This window comes from Schistocerca americana, chromosome 2 (assembly GCF_021461395.2).
Source record: "Schistocerca americana isolate TAMUIC-IGC-003095 chromosome 2, iqSchAmer2.1, whole genome shotgun sequence".
Lineage (NCBI taxonomy): Eukaryota > Metazoa > Arthropoda > Insecta > Orthoptera > Acrididae > Schistocerca > Schistocerca americana.
Genome location: NC_060120.1, coordinates 666393731 through 666413734, shown reverse-complemented (window position 1 = coordinate 666413734; position 20004 = coordinate 666393731).

Sequence of the window (20004 nt, the reverse complement as noted above, 5' to 3'; positions counted from 1 at the left end):
TGGAAGTTCGCTTCCTGTTACCTGTGATGTTGGGTATCATAAATTTGTGATGAATAAACAGAAATCTTCTCCCGGCCGCACTGGTTTAGATATTCGTCCGTTTTCCTAATTCAATTAAGCAAGTATGTCGGTGGTGCCTTTGCCATAACACGGTATCTTTCCTCCATATCATTCATTCGAGCCAAGCCTGTGCTTCGTTTTTAATCACATCGTCATCGACTGACCTCTAAAGCCTCCTTCCTGTTTGTCGTTTTCTTTCAAATAGAAGTTTGACGAAGAGGACTGCGTAATTTCGTATTTAATTGTGAGGCTAACAGCACTCTTAAGGGTGACTTCAACAGAAACTCCAAACACCAGTAAATTAAGATCTAGAACAACATCTAATATTCCAGATAAAGAGCACAGTCAATTGTCCTTTTGGCACAGCCCGTTGTAAGGTCCTCTCTTTTCCATTTCTCAGGGTGGGCCCTTACGTTATCGTTATCGATGTGAACTTTACTTTCAGATTTGAGAGCAAAGCGCACGGCACTCACTTTCTGATATTTGCAAAATTTACCTGCCTTTGGTTTGCCAGAAGTATCTTTTTCCAAAGAGCCGCGGTCGGAAATGCATAGTCGGAATACTGAAATTTCTTTGTGAATTCACAATGATCAGTCCAGCCTACTGCTTTCACAATACTCATTTTCATGCTACATAAGCCACTCCGTCCACGATTATGATTAGACCCATGCTACGCTCGCATTATTCACTTCGAGTTTCAGTCAACAAATAAGTACACTGACTACTGGTCGACTTCACTGGAGCAGTGTAATACCTCTGTTCATATATGTACCTTTTCGTGTCTACGCCTACACTTTCCTTCCATACATAGCACACTGAAATGTCTATTTTTAGTTTGAAGCGGCATAATCAGATTTGATCTGCTTAGCTTCTGGACAATGGAAACGTCCTCAAGCAAATGATCTATTTATTAAGAGGAAAAGGCACAATTCAGGATATCTTGCATTAACTTCTCTAAATCTCGCATTGCATCATTACAGCATGGCCTCCAGAAAACGAACATCTTATCTCCATCAGACAAAAGAAAAAACCGCCAGCAGTGATAAAATTGCTCTACGACAGCATCCCATCCTAAAAAGATCATCATGAAGCAGCATAATCTCCCACGAAACTAAACAGAAAGATTAATATCTCTACGCCAGCAGCCAGTTGGTATCAGACCTAACACTATTACTGTAAAGTCATTGGCCGCATTCGAACCCTAAACAAAAAGAGAAGTAGGAAATTTACATCAAAACTTGTAAAATGATTCACTCATCAAAACGAAGCCAAGAAAGAGAAAAACCTGCAGAGTCACAAGAGAAGCAGAATGAAACCCTTTGGAAACCACGTTCAAGCCGGGCCACACTATTCTTTTGTTAAAAGTTCCGAAAACCATTCACCGAAATAGGTTAGGCAGATCATGGGTCATGGCTGTGTCATTTTCCTGAATGTTTCCTACTCAAACCACACTCAGATGCATAACATGCAAGATCAGCTTACAGCGCTACAGTTTTCTGAAATGGGCCATAGGCGCGGATTCTTCTTGCAATGTATATTAGACTGATCAGCCAGAACATTATAACTATCGACCTACTATCGACATAAACGCCTCCAGATGATAGCAGTGTCACCTGGCGAGAAGTGAGTGTTAGTCAAGCGCACACAAGATGCGTGTAGTATCAGTGAGCGCGCTGTCCATGTGTAGAAACTGGACGGCGCGCGATCTATCTGAGTTCGACCGAAGGCAGGTTATGATGGCCCGGAGACTTGGCACGAGACTTTCGAAAACCGCACGACCTGTCCGGTTTTCGAGGGGAGCTGTGGTGCGAGTCTTCAACACATGGCGGAACCAAGATGAAACAACGTCCAGACGTTGTGGGGTTGGGTGGCTACCTGTCATTACAGATGTCTGATGTCATAGGATGGGCAGACTGGTAGAACAGGACAAGCTGCGAACTGTGGCGGAACTAGCATCACGCTTTAATGCCGGGCAAAGTTTAAGTGTCCCTGAAAGTACAGTGCACCGAACACTCCTAATGATGTTACTTCGCAGTCGACGATCCATGCATGTGCCAATAAAATGGTTCAAATGGCTCTGAGCACTATGCGACTCAACTGCTGAGGTCATCAGTCGCCTAGAACTTAGAACTAATTAAACCTAACTAACCTAAGGACAGCACACAACACCCAGCCATCACGAGGCAGAGAAAATCCCTGACCCCGCCGGGAATCGAACCCGGGAACCCGGGCGTGGGAAGCGAGAACGCTACCGCACGACCACGAGATGCGGGCATATGTGCCAATAACATCACACCAACGGCAACTATGAGTGAAATGGGCACGTGACCATCGGCACCGGACCTTGGCGCAGTGGCAGAGCGCTACATGGTATAATGAATACTGCTACCTTCCGCATCATGCCGTTGGGCGGACGCAAATACGTCGTCTTCCAGGAGAGCAGCTCCTTGGCACCTGTACTGTGGGGTGGAAACAAGCTGGCGGCTTGCTCTAGAAAACATTCATCTGGGCATCCATTGGTCCAGTGGAGCTGGTGCATGTCACCATGACGGCCAAGGAGTATCGTACACTGCTTCCAGACCACGAACACACCTTCATGACGATCATGTTTCCCAACGGCAGTGGCATTTTTCAACAAGATAATGCGCCACTTAACAAGGCCGACCACGTGTGTGATGGAGAGATTCTAGGTACACAGTGGCGAGTTCCAGTTGATATGATAGCCCCCCCCCCCCCTCAACTCGCCAGATCTGAATCCGATCGAACACATCTGGGATGTGACTGAACGTGACGTCAGAGCTCATCGCTCCCCTCTCCCGAATATACGGGTGTGCGCAGATGTGGTGCCTGCTCCCTCCGGCGACCTTCCGAGGCCTGGTTGCTTCCATGTCACGACGCATCGTCGCTATTATCCGCGCGAAAAGTGGACATATCGGCTATTAGGCAGGCGGTTATAATGTTCTGGCTGGTCAGTGTAGTTAAAGTTCAATAAAATAAAGGGCCAATACAAGAAAAGTCAACCTTTCGACGGAAACGATTGATATGCCGTCCGAAAATGAAGCAGCTCTAATGACATTGTTGCAGTTGCTCGGTAACGTGATCCGGTAGTTTGTCATCTTCGTCCAAGCTGAGCAGCACTGGTAACATTCGCGCCTATCTATGCTCCCATCGTTGTTCTACAGCCTCTTCCTGAGGCCGCAGCTGAGGGTAACGTATGACAGGGAGACCTGTTACATTTCCAGTATCGGTCTAAAGTAGGCTACAACGTTCTTAGATGTGAAAAGTTTCGCGTTTTGTGCAGATTCCATGAATTAAACCGTCCTTTCATTACCTTTCATCTGGTATTTTACGACTGAGGATATATAAAGACGATGTGTCATCTGAAGTTTTATGTACGCTTGTGATCCAGTCGCCATGCTGTTTGGTGATGCATTTTCCTTTTTTTAAATTTATTTATTTATTTACTTATTTAAGGTTCGGATAATCTCCAAGAATGATTGCCTATCGAAGTTGGAAGGCTCCAAACAATACATATCGAAGATGCGATTGTAAATCGTTTATGGAAGTCTCGTGGCGCGTGTTACGAGTATGTTTGAAGGTGTCACTACAGAACGACAAAAGAAAAGCGTTAGTGAAGCTCTCGCAAATTGAAAGCAGACGACTTACCTTAGTCGTCGTCGGTGTCATCGTCTTGTGACAGTCCGCGTGATGTATAAGCTGCAGAGATAAGTGCTTTTTTCCCGTACCTAGGGTAAACTCTGCCAATACGGCGTAGGAATATCGGCAGTGTGACGCAAGCGTCGACTTTCCCCTGCAAATGCAAGTTGTGAATGTATAGGTACTGGAGCAAATACGGTTCGTCCCTCTGTTCTGGACGCCATTCTCTTTTTATGGTTGACTTGACAGACTTCCACAGACGTTCTATGCTCTGGGTATGGACACTGGCGTCATCTGAGGAGACAAACTCGACAGAGTGGTTCACAAATTCGTGCTCGAACCCTTCAGCTTTGAGACTCTGGTATGACGGAAACCCGTCTGTGATGACTTTTGTTCCTGGCAGTATGAAATGCTTTATAAGAGCAACTAGAGTCACCTTGTCTCGCGACAATACCCTGACAACGAAACACTTGCGTGACTCCCTTTCTATCCCACCAAAAACCCAAATATGAACTACTTCACTTTCAGAAGGTCGTCCTCTCTGATTCTTTCGTCTATCAATGTGAGAGTCGTCTACTTTCACTATTTTATTCAGTCCACCAATTGGCACATTGTAATTTGTCACTATGACGCATCACACTTCTCGGCAAAACCCGAAGTAATCACAGACGGTATTCGCCGGTAGCTCAGTTTCTGATGCTGTGGCTTGCAGAGTATAATCTCGAATCCAGCACGACACAAGAATTACGCTCGTCTGAATCGTTAATTTAAGAGGACTCGAACCACGTATTTTTCCTGATGCTGGCTCGCTTTCCACAAAGTCCGCAATGAAACTGCAACGGAATCTCAGTGTCCGCACTTCTCTTACGCAGTTTCACAGACTTCGTATCACCACAGTCAACACAGTCTCTCCTTGGTCGTCTGGCAGAAGTCCATATTTCCGGCAAAAAGTCAAACATTTGTCTACACTGCATATGCATGGAATTAGAGTTTTCCATGTGAGGCAATCCGCAGAAGAATCTTGAGAAGCTGCACATATTACACTCGCTATGAAGAGCAATTGTGTCGATTTCCCAATGGAATCACAAACAATTATGGCGGGAACGTAATGTACTCAAACTGAAGAAACAACGCAAAATTGATACAATTGACGATCACATGTAATTTATGATAACGCGCGCCACGAGACTTCCATAATCGATTTACTATCGCCTCTTCGATATGCATCGTTTGGAGCCCTCCAGCTTCGATAGGCAATCATTCTTAGAAATTGCCAAGGTTCGACACAGTCATCGGAAGCATCAGATAACATTTTTGCTCATCTCTGTTGATTTTCATTGCACGGCAGTAAGTGGTTGCAGGATTTGTTTTGTGTAACTGGTTTCCACGATTGAGGCAGAAACTTTATCAAGCGCACTGGTGGCTGGCAGCATTAAGAAGTTGCTAACGCGAGTTTAGGTGTTCATAGACAGGGATATTCACATAACTATTGCAAATATTAAATCATTATTTACCCGTAGGGAACGGTGAGCTCTGTTTCTGTTTATAGGGTACGTAGCAAATACGGTATTCCATTACAGATTCAGTTTAAACTTACAGCTGAAGTTGGGCGAAAGGGTCACAATACAATCTTCATCATTATCAGCTAGTCATCCCTGACATCAAGAAGAGAATTTGAATAGAGACACCAAGGATGTGACACAGATAGTAATATAAACTTTAGCAGCGTTTCTACTGACCATCACGAGAGGACATGTTGTATAAAGATACAGCGTGTAAGGGATATAAGTGCAGATATCTTTGTTCGTGACTGAGTACTGTGTGCTAAACAACGTTACATTAGTATTTACTTCATCTGCAGACTAATAATTATAGCAATTAGGAGCAGTATGTTTCTGGGTTGGTAGTACCTTCAAGTACATGTGTCAACAGCAAGCCATTAATGCTTATTTTCCACTAGGCAGCAGGTTAGCAATGGGAGGGAACTTAAAGCGTAAAACGGTTGGTCTATACTGACAGGTGTGGCCAACTTGATGGTGTGGTTATGACTGTGGAAAAGACATTAGGTAGTTAATTGTGTGACGTGTTTGCAGGACGACTGTTAGCTGCAGAGAAAAAACAATACACTCAAGTGCGTACATGTTAAGGTACCAATCTCACAGTATCTGCACTTATACCAGTAACACTTTGTATGATATAAAACATTTTTGGTCGAAAAATGTAAACATCTGCGACATGCATTAAAAGAATGTTTCTGAAATGCGTGCGGGCTTCTCGTCTGTCCAGTCTAGTTACATTACTTAGAGTAAGGCAGTCAACGTAGCACCGTTTCCAAACTGTTAAAATCAGACCGTATTAAACAGACAATATAAACCGAGCAGCTTGAAAAAATAATGGGATTAGTATATTCCGGATGTATCAAGGATTACCGATATCATTTAGGACTAGAATGTTTTAGGTCATATGCCTACGGAGTTTTTTTTCTTCTCTTTCCACAAGAAACATACTTTTCCGGTACCCTATGCTGGTTGTTCCAAACTTTCTGGGTGAGAATACAGGCGGTGCAAGATCTTAAATTGTGTAGTTTGAGATCCGGATTCATTGGGTGGAGAGCTATTGTCCTACTTGAAACAGCTAATAGAGTCGAAGGCTGTTACTCAGTCACTAGCCGACGAGTCTGGCAATAGAAAATGCACAAAAAGGAAAGAAACTGAAATTTTCAATACCTTGTTTAAGAACTCATTCACGCAGGAGGTCAGTACAGATATACCGTTGTTTGACCGCCGCAGAAACTCTCGCATGGAAAACATAGACATAGGCATCTCTGGAGTTGAAAAGCAGCTGAAAGAGTTGGAAACAAGTACGTCACTGGGTCCAGAGAGAATATCAGTTCGGTTCTACAGGCTGCTGTACTCTTCGCTATTAGCCCCACACTTACCTCGCATTTGTCACAAACATGTGGTCCAGCGCCAAGTTCAAAGTGACTCGAATAAAGCACAGGTGACTCGGATATATAAAAACAAACCCGCAAATATGAGTTAAGCCGTTGCAGGCGGACGTACTCAAGCTCTCGGAACTCAACAACATCAGTGGAATAGCGTTACGAGTTGTTTTGAATACAGGGCAGTGCTCACCATAATTTCCAGATTGTGTCTTGTTATATAGTGTTGCCACAAATACCGTGCTTTGTAGTGTTCTCATTTGCTTCGTGTCTTCCGTGATTCAAAAACTTCATTAAGTGAAAATCGGTGGAGTGCTCATAAGCTAGTGTTTACTTCTGCTCGCTGTATTATCGTTACGTGTTACCACGCGGTGCTACGGTCGCAGGTTCGAATCCTATCTCGGGCATGGATGTCTGTGATGTCCTTAGGTTAATTAGGTTTAAGTAGTTCTAAGTCTAGAGGACTGATGACCTGAGATGCTACGTCATATAGTCCTTAGAGCCATTTGAACCAGTTGAACGTTACGTGTTGTCTTCGATCCATCATAGTGCTTTAAATAATTTCCTAGTAGCGTCGGTTTAAGAGTGTTGTTAGAAAGTGTCGAGCATTGATAGATTTCATTCACCTCGAGTCTGGTGCTGCCTAAGTCCAACAAACTTCGATCGTGTTATTCTATGTCAGTCTGTCGCCTGGAAGTTAGCTGCACAACTCACCGTACGTTTTACTGGTTATTACTTTATTACAGTTTAAGTGTGTTGAAGCGCTTTTTGGTTTACTGTAAGAGTTGGCTCACATGTGCCAAATGTATATATTACCGTAGGTTGAATGGTATGGAAGAAGCATGTCAGAACTGTGGGTAGGTGTTCCATTGGCGATCACAATACATATCAAATTCGTCATGATAATCCGTCACAATCTGAGAAGAACAGTGATATATGTACCTACAACACTACATGGAAAGATGACCTATATTACCCCTTGTTAAAGCTGTTAGTGGCTCAGAGAGGAGCTCAATATGCGGCAGGTTTTGATCCTTTGCCCATTAACATAAAATATCTGATAGGTAGCGAAGTAAGTTTCCCTTGAAGAATTTCTACTTGAAAACGGGTAGGCAGTAAAGAAAAATATGTTTTCAAGTGTAATTGCATGATTAGGAATAAAATGATAATGTGTTCAATAATGTTAGCAATAATCATGTGTACATATCCTGTAAACTGACTCTTTCCACATCATTTCGATAAAAGTATAGATCAGATGGTCTATGGAACATGTAACTAACTAACTATTTAACTTACTATTCTATCCGTAACATCGATTTCCTGCACAGTTCTTAAGCATGTTTTAAGTTATAATATAACAATTTTACGTGAGAGAAAGGCGTTTAAGTCTACAAATCAGCAAGTATTAATTATAAAATATCGCTCGTAAGATATTCAGCTTGCTCTTTTTTCGCTTGATTTTCTGAGCACTGTGGGTTAAGGACAACGGGGGGGGGGGGGGGGGGGGAGGGTTCAGTATTCCCAGATTTCCGGAAACTATTTGATATGGTGCCATACTGTAGTTCCGAGCCTACGGAATAGGTTCTCAGACACACAGTGTATCGAGAAAGTTCCAAGACTGATTATATCCCTGTCGCACAAGTGGCATCAGTGCAGTAACTATGGTGGCGGTTTGAACTAAATGTCAGCAACAGATGTGCTTTTGACCAGTCGGTTGTGAGCAGGCAGTGTCAAGCAGTGGACGTGAGACCGTAGACCGTCAACGTTGTTCTGCCACAAATCGTAAAGTGGCAACATCTCTAAATCGAGTATTCAGGACAATCCCAACAATGTTTTCGGAGAAGAGTAAAGGTGTGCACATTTTCTGCTATAAATCTTGATTCCCTAAGTTAAACAATGAAGCGTAGACGCCTGCCACGACTTGAATGATTGGCAAAACGCGGGTAATTCTTTTCTGATAAAAGGCACCACTGGTGAGGAGTCTCGATGTTAACAATATTAGTTGTCGTGAGCAGACGAAAATACTATCGTCTAGCCGCAACTGTTGGTTGTTTGATTTCTCAGTGAGTGTGTCACATAGAAACTAGAACTCATGAAATGGTAGTTCACTTTATTACATAAATGAACAAAGGATATAGTGACACTTCTTTGCCACAGGAGTACAATAATTTACAGCTGTCACTGACTAGCAAACCCCTTCTACATCTAAATCTACATGGACATTGTGCAAATTACATTTAAGTGCCTGGCAGAGGGTTCATCGAACCAGCTTCACAATTCGTATAGTGTACGGAAAGAACGAACACCTGTATCTCCCCATACGAGCTCTGATCTCCCTTATTTTATCATGTTGATCGTTTCTCACTGTGTAGGTCGGCGTCAGCATAATATTTTCGCATTCGGAGAGAGGGCTGGTCGTTGGAATTTCGTGAGAAGCTCCTCCGCAACGAAAACCGCCTTTGTTATAATGATGTCCATCCCAGATCCTGTATCATTTCAGTGACAGTCTCTCCCCTATTTCGCGATAATACAAAACGTGCTGCCCTTCTTTGAACTTTTTCAGTATACTCCGTTAGTATTATCTGGTAAGGATCCCACATCGTGCAGCAGTGTTCTAAAAGAGGAAATTGAGGTACAATGCTCGACATTTACAACAGTACAGGTTCTTCAGAAACTGTAACAGCTCGTTGGTCTTACACTATGATGCTGAGTCCCATAGCTAAGATTTCGAACTAGTGTAGCGCTCTTTCATGCTCGACACTATACTGGCGTAAGTGTGAGGGCGCTGCTGTTCTGGGAGGGAAGTTGAGTCTTCTAGAGTGTATCCAATCGCTTGTTGCAAATTGCAGCGAGCCCTCGCTGATGTCTCTGGTATCGATTCACGTTCCGACTTTGGTGTGACACGGCGATCTCTAGACGATACCTCACTAATCTACCACAAAATGACGAAGTGTAGAACTTCACAAGAATAGTCAACGCATTGACGGCAGAACGACATTCAAGCCATGTTTGAACAGCATCCCAAAGAAGAATTTTCGGACAGTTTTATTTTATTGTGTGTGCGTTCTGTGTTTTCCACCCAACTGGGGAGAGACTGTTTGGAGCACCTGAAGCACTAAAACCACCAATGTAGCTCTTCTCAATTTCCTATAAAGAAAATATAAAAGCGTTTTGGACTGTGTGGATATGTGAGTGGTTTGAAGATTTTTAAGTAATAGAATTGAGCAGGCAGTGCTGGACGGCAAGTGTTCATCACAGGCTAAGGTGTTGTCAGGAGCGTCCCAAGGGACTGCAGTAGTCCGTTCTTGTTCTTTATATACGTAAACGACCTGTCGAACAAATTAAACAGCAGTCTTCTACTGGTTGCCGATGTCGCTGTAGTGTACAGGAAGACGTGGTCGCCGGCCGTAGTGGCCGTGCGGTTCTAGGCACTACAGTCTGGAACCGAGCTACCGCTACGATCGCAGGTTCGAATCCTGCCTCGGGCATGGATGTGTGTGATGTCCTTAGGTTAGTTAGGTTTAATTAGTTCTAAATTCTAGGCGACTGATGTCCTCAGAAGTTAAGTCGCATAGTGCTCAGAGCCATTTGAACCATTTGAACCAAGATGTCGTCGTTGAGTGACTGTAGGAGGAAAAAGAATGATCTGAATAGAATTTCTATTAGGTTGTGGTGAATGGCAGTTTGCTCTAAACGTGGAAAAATGTAATTTAATGCAGATGAGTAGGAAAAACAATTTATTAAAGTTCAAAAATAGTATTTATGATGTGCCGCTTGACACAATCAAATCAATAAAGTAACTAGGCATAACGTCGCAAAGCGGCATGAAATGGAACGATCATGTCAGGTGGTTGTAAGGTAAATGAGTGGTCGGTTTCTTGGGAGAGTTCTAGGAAAACGTGAGAAAGAAGAAAGAAGAAGAAGAAGAGAGGGAGAGACCACGTAAGGCGTAATGACAAGTTGTCCGAGAGATTGTTCATCATTGCTCGACTGCTCGAGTGTTTCGCACCGCCACCAGGTCGGATTCAAGAAACACTTCGAAGAAATTCAAAGGTGTGCTGCTAAATTTGTAACCGGTGGATTCGATCAGCAGGCAAGTATTATGGAAAAGTTCTTTGAACTAAATTGGATTCCCTAATAGTCGCTCTTTACACGAAAGGCTAGTGACAAAGTTTAGAGAACCACCATTTACGACAGACTGCGCAACAACTCTACTGCCACCAAAGAAAATCTCGTGTATGGATTGCTGAAAGAGAAATCAGGGCTTGTACGGAAGCATATAGATAGTTGTTCTTCTCTCTGCCATATATCATAAGGTGGTTTGCGAAATATGAATGTAACCGTAGATGTAGAAATAAACATTTAAGGCGGTAAAATGACTTTAATGAGCAATACATCCGAAACGTCGTTTTGTATACTGCTTATTTTACATGTCAAACACCTGCCTACCGCATCGTCAGTGTCGTTATCTTGAGTAACAATTCACAATCGCTTGTGGTGTGTCCACGAAGGAGTTAACCACTGTTTACAGTTCGTGACTGCCACTCGCAGATGGGGCGTTAACCGTTATTTTCACACCCGGATTTGATGTATGGTCCAACAGGGCGTACTGGCCAAAAAGCTGCGTTCATATACTGATGAAAATTAAGTAAAAGGCAAACTAGATGAAATTTATCACCGTAAACAGAAACATAGGAGGAATTGGTGTAAGCTTCTTTGTCCGTCGCTGACATAGAAGGTGTCCGTCTGGGCAAGCTGTGCAGTGACTAGGGTACATGTAAAGCTTGCTGGGACAAGTTAAATGCTAGCTATAATGAAGTCGACAATTCGATTGTAATACTCTGCGTGGAACACGCGTTCGTGCAATGCTGCGATATAGACCGTATATCTCCCTTCGAACACGACGGCCAAGACGCCGTCTCCAAGTCCGTACATCTCGATGGCTGAAGGCGAAGTCTTCTTTCTCCACAATTCTCCCGTCTTCCAAGCGTAAGGAAACGCAGCGGAGGAATACTCAGTTTCGACCAATGTCGAACGCTCTAACATCGCCGAAATCCCTCCAACGCCATTTCTGAGATTCTACCCAATGATCGAGTTGGTCATATCGCCCCTAGGCAAACGAAATTCCCATCTTCGCCACGTGTTGTCCAGCGCAGGTGGCTCCGGATGCCGGGCTATCCCCAAAAGCGCCGTATTGTCCCGCGTTTCCGATGACCGCTACCTGCCGCCCACAGCGGCCCGGCGAGCTGCGTCCAGCTGCAGACTTCATATTCCACAATTCTCAACTTTCGACACTCTTCACCAACGCCTTAAGTTAGTGACTTAATCATGGAGACATGCAGGGAATACTACTCGAGAGTGTCTCATGTTCATCATAATTCAATAAAGTCATGATCTGATATCCTTACCAGTCCCTTTATTATTAATACTGATGTTGGTGAGCTAAGTGGTAAGCTAACGTGTAAGTGCCTAAATCCTGGCACCGTACACTGGATCGGTCACACCAAGTTTCTCGACGAAGAATAATTCGCAGAACCATATTTGAGGAGATGCAGTTGGAGTGTAAATAGGCACACGTCAATTTGCACATGGAATTCATCCTTCGAAGTATCATTATTAACTGTCGTAAATAACGTTGAAAGCAGTGGCATGAAATGCACCGCCTGCCAAAACAATGAAACACTTAGAAGACAGGGTCGGAAGTCAATATAACTTCGTACATTTACGCAACATATGCGGATATGTAAATAATGACATTTATAATTTTCTGTACCTAATCCAATTTGATCGTGCAATACCTAGTTTTGTTGGACATTCTGATGTGAGAATGGTCCGATCTTGAGCTGCATGGGAGCGTGAAGACAGGCATATTCCTTACCTAATCTCCCCAGCATCGCCCGATTTAATTTTATTACATTCCACTCTGTTTTATTTTTCATCTACATCTACATGGATACTCTTCAAATCACATTTAAGTGCCTGTCAGAGGGTTCATCGAACCACCTTCACAATTCTCTATTATTCCAATCTCGTATAGAGCGCGGAAAGAGTGAACACCTATATCTTTCCGTACGAGCTCTTATTTCCATTATTTTATGGTGGTGATCTTTCCTCCCTATGTAGGTCGGTGTCAGCAAAATATTTTCGCATTCAGAGGAGAAAGTGGGTGATTGGAATTTCGTGAGAAGATTCCGTCGCAACGAAAGACGCATTTCTTTTAACGATTTTCAGCCCAAATCTTGTGTCATTTCTGTGACACTCTCTCCCATATTTCGCCATAATGCAAAACTTGGTGCCTTTCTTTGAACTTTTTCGATACACTCCGTCAGTCCTATCTGGTAAGAATCCCACACCGCGCAGCAGTATTCTAAAAGACGGACAAGCGCAGTGTAGGCAGTCTCCTTAGTAGGTCTGTTACATTTTCTAAGTGTCGTACCAATAAAAAGCAGTCTCTAGTTAGCCTTCCCCACAAAATTTTCTGTGTGTTCCTTCCAGTTTAAGTTGTTCGTAATTGTAATACCTAGGTACTTAGTTGACGTCCGTCTTAAAGCTCCTTCCTGAACACTAGCTACATCTACCTAACGTCACCATAAATAATCTGCGAGCCTTTGCAGAGAGCACGACGGCGAGTTTAACGGAACTTCTTAGTCCTTTAGCGTTTCTGGCAGAATTTCAACGTGATCGGAAAGTCTCGAAGAATTTATTTCTTATTCCTATGTATTAATTCCCTTTTCAAATTAATTCTTGATTTCCATCACAGATTGAAATACGTTGGGAATAGGACAAAACCCTGTTTCACTACTTTCTCAACTACTGCTTTCCTTTCTTCTCTTTCGACTCTTACAGCTGTAAGCTCGTTTCTGTACAATCTGTAGACAAGTTTTCGCTCCCTAGATTGAATGCCGTTTAACAGCACAATATATTTTGCTCACAAGTGTTTCATTGATACTGTAGAGAGAAGTGATCGGGTACAATGCTTGACAATATGAGGTTACGACAGTATCTCGAGTCACGTTGAACCTCTCTCTGCTATGTCCGCTGGTACGGCAATTTGTTACACTATTGACAGTGATCCCTACAGAGAATGGGTCAGTTAAGCTCGACAACTCCTGTGGAGTTGTTGAAAGACAACACGCTATTTTCTAACAGAGGAAGAGGCGTTTTAACTTTACTCCCTCTCTGAAAATGAAGCTACACTGCTGGCCACCGTAAATGCAACACCAAGAAAGGCAAGAGGTAGCACAACAAAATTTACTTTGTAGATAACATGTTGACCAAGTATCAAATGATTACGTTTACAGACGTCTGTGACGTGTGGTTCCTGCCAGAATCAGTAGCCAGAGTAGCCGCCATTGTTGGAGATCACCGCTGCCACACGTCTCGGCATTGAGTCAAAGAGACGTTGGATGTGTTCCTGGGGTACAGCAGCCCAAGCAGCTTCCACACGTTGCCAAAGATTATCTGGTGTGGCAGCTGGGGATGTAATCTGGGTCACTCGTTGAGCAACCATGGACCACATGTTTTCTATCGGCGAAAGATCCGGAGAGCGAGCCGGCCAGGGAAGCACTTCAATCTGGTTATTGACGAAGAACCTTTGGACAATGCGTGCCACATGTGGTCGCGCATTATCCTGTTGAAATATGGCTGTGGCCGAGCCCTGAAGGTAAGGAAGGACAACTGGCTCCAGCACCTCGGATATGTAGCGCCGGCTATTTAAAGTACCGGCAATGCGTACTAGAGGCGTGCGAGAGTAATATCCAATACCGCCCCATACCATAATACCCGGTGCAAGACCAGTGTGGCGGTGCATAATGCAGCTGTCCAGCATCCTCTCTCCACGGTGTCTCCACACTCGAATCTGACCATCGTGGTGCTGCAGACAGAAGCGTGCCTCGTCAGTAAAGACAACGTCATTCCATTCTGCCGTCCACATCCGTCTGTCATCACACCATTGGCGACGGAGACGTCTGTGGTTCTGCGTCAATGGTAGACGAAGCAATGGACGTCTTGCGGACAGACCACTCTGCAGTAAACGGCGTCGAATGGTACGCGCAGACACTGGATGATGCGTTACAGACGCAATGTGCTGTGCTATGGTTCGGGATGTCACTGAGCGATCCGTCACTGCCATGCGCACAATTTGCCTATCAGCACGTGCAGTGGTGCACCGAGGTGAATGCGATCGACCACGTCGGTCCGTCGTACCCTCCTGCATCCAACGGTCACATATCCGCATTACAGTTGTTTGGTTTCGTCCAATACGACTAGCGATTTCTCTGTATGATAATCCACAATCTCGGTAAGCCACTATCCTTCCTCTGTCGAACTCGGATACTTGATCAAACGATGTTCGCTGTTGTCTACGAGGCATAACTGATCGTCTTGTGAAACAACCACAAGGTAAACACACATGCCGAACGTACACTCGTCGAAATCGCCAAGCCTTAAATGGCGCTATGAGGTGGCGCCACAGGCGCGCGTGATGTGCGTCTGCGCTGAAATTCTAATCAGTTGCATATCTCATCGCTGCAAACCCATGGTGTAAATTTCACTTGATTCGGATGCTTCCTTCAGGGTGTTGCCTTTACGGTGGCCAGCAGTGTATATTTTTATGACTGAGGGCGGTCATTTCTCCAATATTTTTACACAATTATCTCCCACACTTCCAGGTATAAAATAAATTATTAGTTGAAGTCTCAAATGTAAAAAAACCAAATGATTAGAAATTACAGTTCATACTCATACTCTGATTCTCGTAGTCGAAGTTAGAACCTGGTATAAAATCTCTGTGGGTCTGCAGAATTCCGGCGATCGTCGACTGTGAAAATTCTTAAAGTAACCAGACGCACAATCGTACTCCGTGAGGAAGCCGTCTTGCGTGCTATGACGTACTGATTCTGCAGCATGGGAATCGATGTCCAAATTGTGTATCAATTTTGATAAAGTCCAAATTTAATCTCTTACAGTAGAGCATAAACTATCGTGGTTCAAGCTCTAGTGATTTCCCAGGTTGCTAAGTTCCCTATAAATTAAGACACACAAAATCTTGTTCCGAGCCACGGACAAGGGAGAAGTTAAAATAACCAAAGAAATGAACGTACCTTTTCCACTCGTGAAATTATATATTTCCTTAAATGATCTTCCTGGCTACATTTCAGTACACATCATTGTCTTCTATGTGATGAAATGTTATTATAATTAATAAAATTTCATTCCGTATTCAAAATGGCAGCCTACATCAATGCCACTAATTACAATTCCACTGCGATCCTACTCTCCGCAGTTTGCTTGCAGAACGCCTGGGAGTTCGGCTGAAGGTTTCTTCTACTCTTACGGCGTTCTCTGATGTGCACAAGCGTTTCGCACTTCCACCCCTCTTCCGCACAGTATCACCCGTTTCCTAAACGTTCTACAGCTCACATTGATGGAATGTGCCGATGGGACTGGGGCATGCGTACGAGCGTGTAATGAGCGCGAATGCACAGCCTTGTACCTGTTGTTGTTTTTGTTGAAAGGAGTCTACTGGGGCACAGTTGTATGTGGCATATGATAATAGTATTAATGTAAACTACAATGAAACTATGATACTACATACGATGTATGGCTCTGATAGGCTTCATAATGCGGATCGCTGACTGTGCTCGACCGCAGAGCTAAATATACTGTTTCTGATCTGGGCATGTGGTGTTGGAGCAACAGAGTGCTGGGCGCACAGGTCTGTGAGTGAAAGAGGATGGTGTAAGCAGCTTTTGTGGAGTGCTCTGTGAAGCCACGAGGTGTTAGATTAATGTAGGAATCACGGGAACATGAAAGCAGAAGTCTTCATGCAAGCAGGGCAAAGATGTTAAATAATTATGACTTTCGATGTGCCATCGCGTTAGTGTAATTGAGTTGGCTTATAATTTGTAATTATTGAGTGACACCAGAATGTACATAAACTGATTTGATGAAAAAGACAGTTAGGTATATCACTTTTGTAATGTTTCTAAGGTTTGTTAGCAGAGCTGTATGTAATTTGATGATTTGCATTTATGCTGGTTTAGTGAGGTTAGATATTACTTGCTGTATAAATCTCATTCTTCGTGAATCAGTTAGTAGATGTGACATATTATTCCAGCCAATGTAACTTTAATTGTAAAAAGTTTTTTGAAAAATCAAACTCAACTTTCAATTTCATTTTGCTAAAAAATTCAGTGTTAGTAATTCATCACAATCAGTACCGTCTCCCTGTCCAGGTCATATGTTTTGTAAAGAAGTTGGATTATTCTTAAATGTTTTTATTTATCAGGCAAAAGAATTTCATGTACATTCCAAAGTATTGTGGCCAACATTGCAGCCGGCCGAAGTGGCCGTGCGGTTAAAGGCGCTGCAGTCTGGGTCCGCAAGACCGCTACGGTCGCAGGTTCGAATCCTGCCTCGGGCATGGATGTTTGTGATGTCCTTAGGTTAGTTAGGTTTAACTAGTTCTAAGTTCTAGGGGACTAATGACCTCAGCAGTTGAGTCCCATAGTGCTCAGAGCCATTTGAACCATTTGAGCCAACATTGCACACTGCTGAGACTGTAGCTATTTTTTTTTTTTTTTTTTTTTTTTTTTTTTTTTTTTTTTTTTTTTTTTTTTTTTTTTTTTTAACGAGAGATCAGAATATATCGCATTCCACCGTTGCTGCTGTAGAGGTAAGACAATATAAATATTTTTATGCACTAGGCATCATTCAATGAATTCCATACAAAGTTGCTGCTAGTAGTTTTAAAGCTACAATGTTACATTATAAAAGGCCTTCCTTTTCTGATTCCCAACGTAACGCGTTATTTCCAGGGTTGCCAAATCTACCGTTTGACTGCCACACCTGTTATTTAATACAAGTTCCTCAAATCGCTTGACCAGTTCACCTAATCTGATGTTTCAGTACCTGTTTTGTGCGTCGTGGAATAGGCGTTCTTTTCCTCTAAAATAAGCATAAACAAACGATTGAAGACGTGAATCTGAATGATTAAAGTAATTTGGGACGCGATGCTTTTCGTCAGTCACGTTTGAATCTCACCTTAGACTGCCTCTCACTGTGGACTGAATGTTGCAGGACGATGGCCCCCTATACTGGAAGCTGTGCTTTGTGGACTACATGGGAATGCCAGTTGGGATCCTGGGGCTCGCCCTGTCTGGTATGGTAAGTAATGTATCCATCTCCTATGTTCTATAAAAACAATCGAGGCCCAACTGACTAAAATGTAGCCACCATCCTCTCCACCTCCCCATCCCCCCCTTATTTTCACACAATACCGTGTAGCAACGTCTCTATTGTTCATAACGGCCACATTCCGGGGAGGAAGATAGTGTACAAGTTTCCTCAGTCATACTACATATACCCAGCTGAAGCCTCTCTCTAGCTATTAGTTCCCATAGAAGTATCAAATGGCGGAGGTGTTGATTACTGTGCTGAATATAGTCTCACATTTTGTATATCAGATTAAGATCGAAAGACCGCCGTACCAGTCGCGATGCGACAGTGTGGCTGAGTGTTTGTTAAACCATGGAACGTGTGCGAGTAGTCCTGTGAATACAGTCACCGTGGAAGATGGGAATGTCCATTCCACAGTCATCATGAAGATGTAGGATATAGGGCACCACTCACTCGCCTTGAATGTACAATGAAACATCCTGTTTCATGTTCACGATAATCATGAAGATTTGTTCATGGTGCGAAAAACATCCTCAAAACATCAGAGAATCACCTCCTGTCTGAATCATAGCCTGCACACCTTGCGACCTAAATACTTCACTGCCCCATTCAGTGTAGTCCAAACACCACATCATTTGAAATGAAACGAAAGCCCGACTCCTTGTGTATACTACATTCTTCGCATTTCTGCGTTCTTTAGTCCAGTAAAGACGTGAAACTTTAAGTGTCGCTGTGAGCAACGGCCTTTTGCGATGTACCCCACTCCAAACGTCTACCAGCGAGCGAGGTGGCGCAGTGGTTAGCACACTGGACTCGCGTTCGGAAGGACGATGGTTCAATCCCGCGTCAGGCAATCGTGATTTAGGTTTTCCGTGATTTCCTTAAATCGCTTCAGGCAAATGCCGGGATGCTTCCTTTCACAGGGCACCGCCGCATCCTTTCCCATCCTTCCCTAATCCGACGAGACCGATCACCTCGCTGTTTGGCCTCTTTTCCCAAATCTATCCAATCCAAACGTCCAATTCCAGTATCTCCTTTTCAAACTGGTTGAAAAGGGTTTACATTAACTGATAGCGACAATTCCTCTCGGATAACTGTCGCTGAGAGCCGGCCAGTGTGGCCGAGCGGTTCTAGGAGCTTCAGTCTGGAACCGCGTGACCGCTACGGTCGCAAGTTCGAATCCTGCCTCGGGCGTGGATGTTTGTGATGTCCTTCGGTTAGTTAGATTTAAGTAGTTCTAAGTCGGGTGATGCTGAGGGAATTAGATTAGGAAATAAGACACTTAAAGTCGTAAAGGAGTTTTGCTATTTGGGGAGCAAAATAACTCATGATGGTCGAAATAAAGAGGATATAAAATGTAGACTGGCAATGGCAAGGAAAGCGTTTCTGCAGAAGAGAAATTTGTTAACATCGAGTATTGATTTAAGTGTCAGGAAGTCGTTTCTGAAAGTATTTGTATGGAGTGTAGCCATGTATGGAAGTAAAACATGGACGATAAATAGTTTGGACAAGAAGAGAATAGAAGCTTTCGAAACGTGGTGCTACAGAAGAATGCTGAAGATTAGATGGGTAGATCACATAACTAATGATGAGGTATTGAATAGAATTGGGCAGAAGAGGAGTTTGTGGCACAACTTGACTAGAAGAAGGGATCGGTTGGTAGGACATGTTCTGAGGCATCAAGGGATCACCAATTTAGTACTAGAGAGCAGTGTGGAGGATAAAAATCGTAGAGGGAGACCTAGAGATGAATACACTAAGCAGATTCAGAAGGATGTGGGCTGCAGTAGGTGCTGTGAGATGAAGAAGCTTGCACAGGATAGAGTAGCAAGGAGAGCTGCATCAAACCAGTCTCAGGACTGAAGACCACAACAACGACGACAAGTTCTAGGGGACTGATGACCTCAGTTGTTAAGTCCCATAGTGCTCAGAGCCATTAGAATTTTTGTCGCTGAGACAGAATGACACTCGACTCTGGTCTCTATCGGTTAGGCTGGCCACTGTAGCCGAGCAGTTCTAGGCGCTTCAGTCTGGAGCCGCGCTGCTGCTACGGTCGCAGGTTCGAATCCTGCCTCGGGCATGGATGTATATGATGCCCTTAGGTTAGTTAGGTTTAAGTAGTTCTACGTCTAGGGGACTGATGACCTCAGATGTTAAGTCCCATAGTG